Source organism: Delphinapterus leucas, chromosome X (assembly GCF_059928025.1).
Source record: "Delphinapterus leucas isolate spDelLeu-1000000601 "Yukka" chromosome X, BTC_Dleu_Yukka2, whole genome shotgun sequence".
Taxonomy (NCBI): Eukaryota; Metazoa; Chordata; class Mammalia; order Artiodactyla; family Monodontidae; genus Delphinapterus; species Delphinapterus leucas.
Genome location: NC_143150.1, coordinates 117,474,131 through 117,483,699, shown reverse-complemented (window position 1 = coordinate 117,483,699; position 9,569 = coordinate 117,474,131). Strand labels below are relative to the sequence as shown.

Here is a 9,569-nt window from a genome sequence, read left to right as displayed (position 1 = left end):
TTCCCACGAGCGCCGGATTTCCCGAGGTCGCCCCGGAGCACCGAAGGAGAGGTCGGGGTAGGGCCCTGGCGGGGCGGGGTCGCCCTCGGGACTACAACACGGCCAGGCCCCCACTTATGCTGTTTCCTAGGTCGGGCGAGGGCGGCAGGGATGGGAGGAGTGGCTATCTGTCATTACGCTTCTGCGGTAAAAACATTCCAAAAAGTAGACAAATAAAGATTAAAAAAAAAATTAATGGGAGAAAGAAAAGCACTTCTCTTCTTTAAAGAGTGAAAAATCGACCGTGCCAGTTTGGTTCCACTGGGGCTCGAACCCAGGACCTTCTGCGTGTAAAGCAGACGTGATAACCACTACACTATGGAACCCCTTCGCAACTGCCTTTTATCATTACTTTATTCATAGTGTCACATGAGAACCGGCTCCTCGGCTGAAACCCCGCCCATCCACCGTAACTCCGCCCCCGCCGTGGCCCCGCGCCGCCTGTGAGATTTGGTGTTCGCGGCCAGGTGGCGGGCTCCGGCTCCGGCGTCTGGGTAGTTCGTCCTTCCTCCCCGCCGGCCTCGTCGCCCCTGCGACCACGGGGAGGCCGGGGCGAGGGGTTACCCTCCTGGCCAGAGCGCCGCCCCGCTAGTCACCCTTCCCCAAGCTTTCCCGCAGCCCGGGCGTCGGCGAGGTCGGCCCGGTGGGCGGAAGGGGGACAGTACCCGGGGCGCGGCCCCTTTTGACAGCTCCCCTCAGCCTGAGGGACCCGCACTTCCCCACTTTCCCCCGGGCACACTGAGCCGCTTCCGGCAGCACTGGAAGCCTTGAGTCCGGAGCAGGGCGCACAGGAGCACCACAAGGAGCCCGAAGATTCAGGCAGCACGGGGCTGGGGGGGAGGGCTGGGGGCTCATTTTTATATTGGCCTTTATTTTGCCAGGGTTGGAAAAGGCAGCTGGTCACTGTGCCTCTTCCCCGAGGATACAGGCTCTTAATGCTCCCCTGACCTTTTCCACAACATTCTTCCCCTTCCGGAAGCCCCAGAGGGGCTAAAAATTACAGGGCTTTTGTTTGATCTTATTTGTCTGGGGTAGGGGAGGGATGAGGAGGCCGGTATAAACAGGCCGTCTCTTTGGCTGGCGCGGGGAGGGGGAAGCAGGACCGGCCACAAGATTTGAGGGGCCCAATGCAAAATGAAAATATCAGGTTCCTTGATCATAAGTTATTGACAATTCCACAACCATGACAGCAGAACATTAAACGCAGCGCGGGCCCGTGAGAGTGCAGCCCATGAGCCTGCCCGTGTGCTTCCAGGACTGTGGTCCCGATAAGGTGCTGGGACCCTCCATTACGAAGGCCGCCTGTATGGTATCGTTTCTTGGTTTCCATTGTCGGTGCCGTTTGCCCTCCCCAGTGCTTCTGGATGGATCTTCGTCACCATCCTGGGATTGCTCGCCATCCTCAAGCTTGAAAACGCACTTGAAACCATTTGGGTGGGTCGGGGGCGGCTCTTTCAGTGGTGAGTTGGAGTGGCTGAAGGCTGCAGCTGTCCTTTTCCCAGGCGTCTGACTTTGAGGCTGGCAGAATGATGGAGAAGTGATACTGATTGTATGAAAGCAACCCCTTCAGCCAACTCCTGTCTTCCTGGGAAGGCCCCTGGGAGAAACAGGTGGGTGGAAGGTGCACTAATCTGGGGGTGGTGGTCAGGATTCTAGCGCTGCCTTGGCTACTCACTAGCTGTGTACTCTTGAACATCAGTTCACTTTCCAAGCCTCTATATCCCCCTTTGTGAAATGCATGGGCTGGACTAGACACCCCCTTTTCCCTCTGGGTCTAAATGTTCTGTCTACTTTCCGGGTTGGGAAAATGGAGGCACTTATCTATCATGTAAATTTTTCCACAGAAATAGAGGCAGGCTGGCTTAGGTTCTTTAGTACCAGGTTTCCTATATCCTAGTTAGCTCCCTGTAATGTTCATCATGGACCCCTTCCAGAATGCCTTTTTGTTGATACGTTTCGAGAGGCCTCTTGAACACTTGACGCTTAGGTTGTGAGCCATGAGATGACCATGAGTGGACAGCCACTAGCCAGAGAATGAATTCATGAAAACCCCATGTTTCCTGCTAGTCAGTGAGCCATAATGACTCCCATGATGCCCAGTGATCAGTATATTTAACCCGTTGCCAAACCCTTGTCAGTTCAAAACAAGGCTGTCAAGAATTGGGCCTAAAATTACACTCACTAGTTGTGTTTTGGTTTGTCTCTAGGGAATACTTTGCCCTTCCTCGAGCTTTCTGTCTGCCCTTGCTATAAGGGTGGGTTCGCCACGTGCAAGCTTTGGCCAGGTTCCCACACAAAGAAAAGAGGCTGGTACACCTCTGATGCACACAACACAGGATTCTGCCTTTAGCAAAAAGGAGGGAGACTTTTGTTCCACTCCTCTGCTGCCTTCAAGTTGTATTCACAATCTCTGTTGCTAGTAAAGTGCAATATGGTTTACAAAGCACTTTCACATACATTCCTATGAGGTAGCCACGGTAAGTATTACTGTCTCCATTTTCCAGCTGAAGAAGTTGAAGCCGAAGAGTTCGAATGTCTTGCCGAGACCATCCTGCTGGTGAGTGGCGGGGCTGGGCTCATACTCAGTTTTCTGATATCTAAGTGATTTGGGGAGGCCCGCGTTCATAGAGGCTACATGTTGTTCCCATAAGAGTGCCACTGGTGTCTTATAATATTTTGTATGCATGCCAGTGAGGAAGTGGATACCTTTTTTGTCTTTTGTAATTTTTAAATGAAATCCCTAAAAGCCAGAAGTAAGAGCCTGTCGTGAACCGCTGTTGATGACTTTCACCTTGATACCACCAGCATCATGGCTTGTGCTGCAGTTGGCCACAGTTTCCCCTGGCACTTTAGCCTGTTCAGTCAGATTTGTGAGGCCTGTGACCCCCGGGTCTGCCCATAATCATCTGAACAACTACCAGAGAAATAAACGAACTAGCAAATAAAGACTAGAAGTCACTTCAAACTTTTTGAGTCCTCTGATCTCTCAGGTGTTTAGTGTGACTTCCCCAGCGTTTGGCTTCACTGATGGTTTCCTCACTGATGGCTTCCTTCACTGACGGCTTCCTTCACTGATGGTTTGGCTTTCGTCAACCAAGGAAACCGTGGCCCCAAACACCGAGCTGACTTAGGAAGCTCCATTGAGCTGATTTCATTTAGAAATGGTTGTACTTTGTCTTTCAGTGTATATTCAAGTATTTACTAAGGAAAGTGAGTGGTTACCTTAGTATGGCAGAGTTCACCTTATTTTTCCCCTTTTACGGCTCATCAGAACATTTGAAACTAGCCTGTTGGAATGGGTGTTCGTTACTTTTTGCCCACCTACCTTTTCATAGTTAATTACATCCCTCAGTCTTTTTACCCAGTTCAAGTTCTGTGGTCATTTTTATCACTCCTTTGCCCCTTTGTTGCTTGTAGTTGTTGGCAAAACCAGTCTGTTAAATCCAACTGTTTCCCCTCTTCGCCTCTGAATATGGCTCCAGGAGGAACACACCTTCAGGCCTACTGGTTTCACATTAAATTCTTGAGTAAGTACCTCAAGTGTGTTCTTAATGCGGCCCAGAATCATGTCTACTTTCCCTGTCCTTTCATTTTCCACCTCACCTAGAGGACAGGTTCATGTCTTCTCTCCCTAAACTTCCTGTACCTCCTTCCCCAACCTCACCTACAGCTGATGACCTTGCTTCCTTATTTCAGTGAAAAAAAAATGCAAGCAACCTGAAGAGAACTTCCACAGGTAAGCCCCACATCTGCTCACCTGCCTGCATCTGTGCCCTCCTAGATCTAGACCAGGGATTTCCTACCACAGCCCTGTTGCCATTTGGGACCGGGTAACTCTGTCGTGGGGGGCTATCCTGTGTATTGTAGGATGTTGCACAGCATCCCTGGCCTCTACTCACTAGATGCCCATAGCACCATTCCCCGAGTTGTGAGAACCCAAAATGTTCCCTGGCGGAGGGGGCAAAATCTTGGGGGCTATCTGCCGATGTCTGGAGACGCACTGGGCTGTCGGGGTTAGTGTGCTACTGGCATCTAGTGCGTAGAGACCAGGGATGTAGTGAAACATTCTGCAGTGCACAGAACAGCCACCCACCACAAGAAATAACTGGGCCCCAAATGTCAATCGTGACATAGTTAAGAACTCCTGCCCTAGATGACTTGTCTGAGTTCCTGTCGACACCCAGCCCTCCACCTGCGCTTGCCTACTCAAGGAAAGCCCTGCAACAACTCCCCTCTTTCTCCTGCATCTTTATTTATTTATTTATTACTATTATTTTTAAATTTTTATTTTATTTAAAAATTTTTGGCTGCATTGGGTCTTCATTGCTGCACGTGGGCTTTCTCTAGTTGCGGCGAGCGGGGGCTACTCTTCGTTGCGGTGTGCGGGCTTCTCATTGTGGTGGCTTCTCTTTGTTGCAGAGCACGGGCTCTAGGCATGCAGGCTTCATTAGTTGTGGCACTGAGTTTCTGTAGTTGTGGCACTGAGGTTCCATAGTTGTGGCTTGCGGGCTCTAGAGCACAGGCTCAGTAGTTGTGGCATACAGGCTTAGTTGCTCTGTGGCATGTGGGATCTTCCCGGACCAGGGCTCGAACCTGTGTCCCCTGCATTGGCAGGTAGATCCTTAACCACTGTACCACCAGGTAAGTCCCTCTCCTGCATCTTTATTTACCTCCTCTATTGGATCATTCCCGTCAGCATACAAACATGCTGTAATTTTTTTTTAATTTTTATTTATTTGGTTGCACCGGGTCTTAGTTGCGACTGGTGGGCTCCTTAGTTGTGGCTTGCCAGCTCCTTAGTTGTGGCATGTGAACTCTTAGTTGCGGCATGCACGTGGGATCTAGTTCCCCAACCAGGGATTGAACCCAGGCCCCCTGCGTTGGGAGCTTGGAGTCTTAACCACTGTGCCACCAGGGAAGTCCCATACTGTAATTTTTTTCTCATCATTAAAAAATAATCTCTTAATCTCATTGCTGCCTCAACTACTCCCATTTCTCTGCTCTCCTATATAGCAAAACTCTTAGAAAATATGTCTTTAGGTGCTCTCTCCGGTTCCTCTGCTCCTCTTGGAAGCACTTTCCCCTCCCAGCTTTTAGGATGCCACCCTCTCCTGATTTTTGCTTCCTACCTCACCAGTCACCCCTTCTCAGTCACCTTTGCTGGATCTCATCTCTTTGACCTCTGAACATGGGTGTGCCACAGGTCTCAGTTCGTGGACTTTTCTATTCATTCTCACCACTCTGGTGACCTCATTTAATCTAATGGCTTTAAATATGGTCTGTAACCTAGATGAATTCCAAATTTATATCTCTAGTCCAGACTTTTACCCCAAACTCCGAATCTACCTACTATACATGTCCATTTAAATGTCTAATAGGTATCTCAATCCTATTCTGTCTGTGTCTAAACTCCCGATCTCCATCCCCTCTCCTTTCTCAGTCTTCCTTGTCTCAGATAAGGGCAACCTCATCTTTCCAGTTATTTAGGCCTAAAACATAGAAAAAAATGGAAGAAATCATACTTGATTCCTTTTTTCCCCTCACACTTCAAATCTAATCTCACTAGCGAATCCTACTGGCTACACCTTCAAGATCTATCTAGAATCTAATCACTTTCTACCATCTGCCCTGCTACCATACTAATCAAAGCCACCATCACTTTTTGTCTGGATCATTGCCGAGAACCTCATATTCTGGCCTCCCGGCTTCTGCCGTTTTCTCCCTACAGACTGTTCTCCACACAGTAGCCAGAGTGATCCTTTTAGGACCTAAGTTAGATTGTGTCACTTCTGCTCAAAACCCTTCAGTAGCTCCCCACCTTAACTAGAAAGAAAGCCAGAGCCTTACAGTGGCTTGCAAGGCCCTACATGATCTGATCTTCCACTTATTACCTCTCTGATCATATATCCTATTACATTGCTTTTACAGGACCACACTTGCCTGCTTGCTGTTCTTCAAACACAGTAGGACTCTTCTGCCTCAGGGCCTTTGCACCTGCTGTTCTCGCAGCCTTTACTGCTCTTTCCCTAGGTCGCCCCATTGCTTGCTGTCTCATCTTGCTCAGGTATTTGCCCAGATATCTTCTCAGTGAGGCCTTTCCTGACTGCCCTATTTAAAAATTGCTATTTTCCTTTCCCCTTCACCCTGGAAACTCAGTATCCCCCTTTCCTGCTTTGCTTTTCTCTACAGTGCTTATTGCTATCTAATTTTCTAGATATTTACTTATTTCTAGATATTGTCTGTCCCCTATCATCCTCAACTAGAATGAAAGTTCCATGAGGCATGGATTTGGTTTTGTTCACTGCTGTATTCCCCAGAACCTAAGTAGCGCCTAGTACATAGTAACCGCTCAATGAATATGTCTTGAATGGATCTGTTCAGGGTTGGGGAATGACTCTCGCCAGGTCAGTCCCAATCAAAGCTAATCCTGGGCCTTTTGTGTGAATTCCTGAGAAGAGACATTTCCGTGTTCACCCTGGACTCAACGTGAGCTAATCCAGAGGCTGGAGGTTCTGCTGCCATCTGATTATTGCATTGTATCAGACGGGGCTCTGAGTTGCCCACAGCAGAACCTTCTTGCCCAAAATATTTACTGCTCTTCCCTACATGGGATTTTTACACAGTTGCCCCACTGATAGTCTTGACCGGGTGACTGACTTTTGCCAGTTGGGTGTGGGCGGAAGCGATGTGCCTCACTTCCAAGCACAGGTGTGAAGAGCCAGCTTGCAGGGTGCTGCTTTGATGTTTCCCCTTTGTTATGAGCACAGCAGTGCCCCAGAGAGAGGTTGGCCTGAGTCTTACAGGGAAGACCACATGTTACAGAACTGCAGCCAACCTGCGCAGGAACAGCAGTGAAAAATAAACCTTGATAATTATAAACTAAGATTTAGGGTATAATATCACCTAAGCTGATTCAACACTCCTACTAGTTTGAGAAGAAAATGAGTTTATTAAAGGATATACAGTGGCCCACAGGCTCTCCGAGAAGGCTTTGGAGATTCCAAAGCCAGGAATAATGTCTAAATCTCACTGAGGGGCTGCACCATCAAAGATGCCTGCCCACTGCTGCCCCTTCTGAATACAGAGTTAGCAATGCAAGCCAGTGATGGGGCCCAGAGTCTCTATCACTGCTGTATCTGCAAACTGGACCCTTCTGCCATTAACTTTGGGAGAGGATGGCTTTCATAACCCCTTGACTCCTTGTGTTGCCCTTTTCTAAATTTAGGTCTCTGGCAGAGCCTAGGTCACATACCTGTGCTCCTGCTATGAGAGAGGCTGGAAAAGCAAATTCCTTGTTTCTCCTTCGAGGACTCAGATGTGGGGAATTACCAAAACATAGGGAGGATGTTGAGAAGATAGTGTGGGTGACCACAAGTCTGAAAGACATCGGCTGCCTGCCTGAAGCCTGAGAATGGAGCCAATAGCGAGGGATTAGAGCTGAGAAACAGCGACCAGGTGCTATCATTTAAGGCCTCGACCAAGTCAGACCTTAAGTATACTTGTTGGCTCTTCAGCTATTTGAAGGGTGCATTTCCAGTTTTGCTTAGACCAGTGGGAGTCGGGTTTACTGACTCTTGCAACTGAAGGAGTCCTGATGGTTCATGTCTAAAATGTTGGGCATCACCGCAGTGGCTGGCATTGCTTCCCTGGCTCAGACACTGGGAAGTTTTGTTGCTCTCAGTTCCCAGGAAATGTGGAAAGAGGCTGATGGTCATGGGAATCGCCGCTTTGGCAGGTCAGGGCTTTGGTTTTCCGGCGTCCTGGGCAGCCATCAGTTCTCAGATGCAGCAGGGCAACTAGCAGATATCTTCTTTTTGTCAGTAATAAAAATAAGAATAAACATTTGTATAATGCTTGCTATGTATTAGAGACTATTCAAACTCTTTACTCATATTAACTCATTTAATCCTCACAAGAACCCTGTGAGAAAGGTATTGTTACTGTGCTTAGTTTACAGATGAGAAAACCAAAGCACAGAATAATTAGGTAACTAAGTCACACAGGTAGTAAATAAAGGAGTGGGGTTTTAACACCCAGGCCATCTGGCTCTATAGGCTGTATTTAACCTCTACACTGCACTGCCTGGTTTTGTTTGACTCAGCAATGTGTCCAGCTAAAACAGTTTGATTTCCCAGGTTCGCTTACAGCTAGAAGAGACTGTGTGACACAGTTCTGGCCAATGACTTGTATGGAAGTAGTTGGGTTTACAAAACCATTTCTTTAAAAGGAGGTAGACTCAGCTGGTATGCCCCATTTTGCCCTTAGCTTCACTTTCTCCTCAGAACGCAAATGTGATGCTGGAGGGAGAGCAGCCATTTTGTGACCATGAGTTGACAGTCAGGAAGAAGAAAGCTACATTGCTCAGCAGAAAGAAGGAAGTTACCTGGGTCCCAGCCCCAAATTTACTACTTCCAGATTCCTGGTTATATGTGAAAAGTAAAATCCCTAATCTTTAATGCTACTGTTTAGTGGGAGTTTCAGTTATTTGAGGGAAAATACAATCACTACTGATTCAGTATTTCCACATTTCTCTCCTATACCATTTTGGCAATGTCTTTAATCTGCCCACCAGCTACTGAGGGACTGCTTTTCAGTGTCCCAGTCCCTTGATTGAAGTTGTTTATTGTCACATACCTGCAATATGTCTAGGAGCTCAGTGTTTGGTAGCGTGGGAATTTTTTGTTTTGTTTTTTTAAGTGTATGACATGGCCCCATCTCAAGGAGTTTGAAGAACATTAATTAACCCAAAGGACTGATTCATTCCAAGGTATTAATGGATGATAATGGCTTGATGTGGTTTTTCCTAACTTTGGATGTTACTGAATTTTAATTAGACCCTGTCTCTTCTTTCTTAAAGAAGAAACTCAAAAGAGCAGGCAGAGGGGCAGGGTGATATGGGAAAGCCTGTCTAAAAGGAAAGATGGCCTCGTGTAGTATTCCCCTCAACACCAGCTATATATAATCTACAAAATCACCTGCAATCACATTCAATGAGCTTATATTTGATAGCCCCTCAAGGGAGAAACAGATCAGCTGTAAATACTTTGTCTCCCCCTCCATTATTTATATGACTTGAGATGCCTCCAGTTTCTAAAGTCACTCCCCTGGGACTATGTAATTGAGCACAAAACAATTTGGCTCCTCCCCACTCCTACAGAACCCCACTTAAGAGGAGGTGCCTGATAGTGGCATCCAGCCAATGCTAATTGGTGGCGGAAATGAAATTTCACTCTACTTCCACCAAACTTACTGTCTTTAGATTTAAGTGGATTCAGCTGTGCACACAATGGGACTTGCCTCTAAGCTTTCCTCCTAGTCTGATGGGAAGATTTCAAGAGTGGTGGAGGTGTTAAACAAAGATCATCTTATGTGTTTGTATTAGTGATTTTAAGTGTTTGTGATTTTTTTGGATACAGTTAGGGTATAGTCTGAAGGCTATATATAATAATAAAACCAAAACCAATTAATAGGTTGTTTAACTCAGTTAGAGGCTGTCTGCAGGCTAGCAGCTTTCCTTTGCTAAATCTTGT

The 9,569-nt window shown here is 47.3% G+C and overlaps 1 non-coding gene across 1 annotated transcript; it reads right to left on the bottom strand.

The window, feature by feature from the left end:
• Window positions 1–292: 292 nt before the first annotated feature.
• On the bottom strand, window positions 293–365 carry TRNAV-UAC (transfer RNA valine (anticodon UAC)). The gene has a single exon. It is a non-coding gene; the product is annotated as a tRNA-Val (tRNA).
• Window positions 366–9,569: the final 9,204 nt, after the last annotated feature.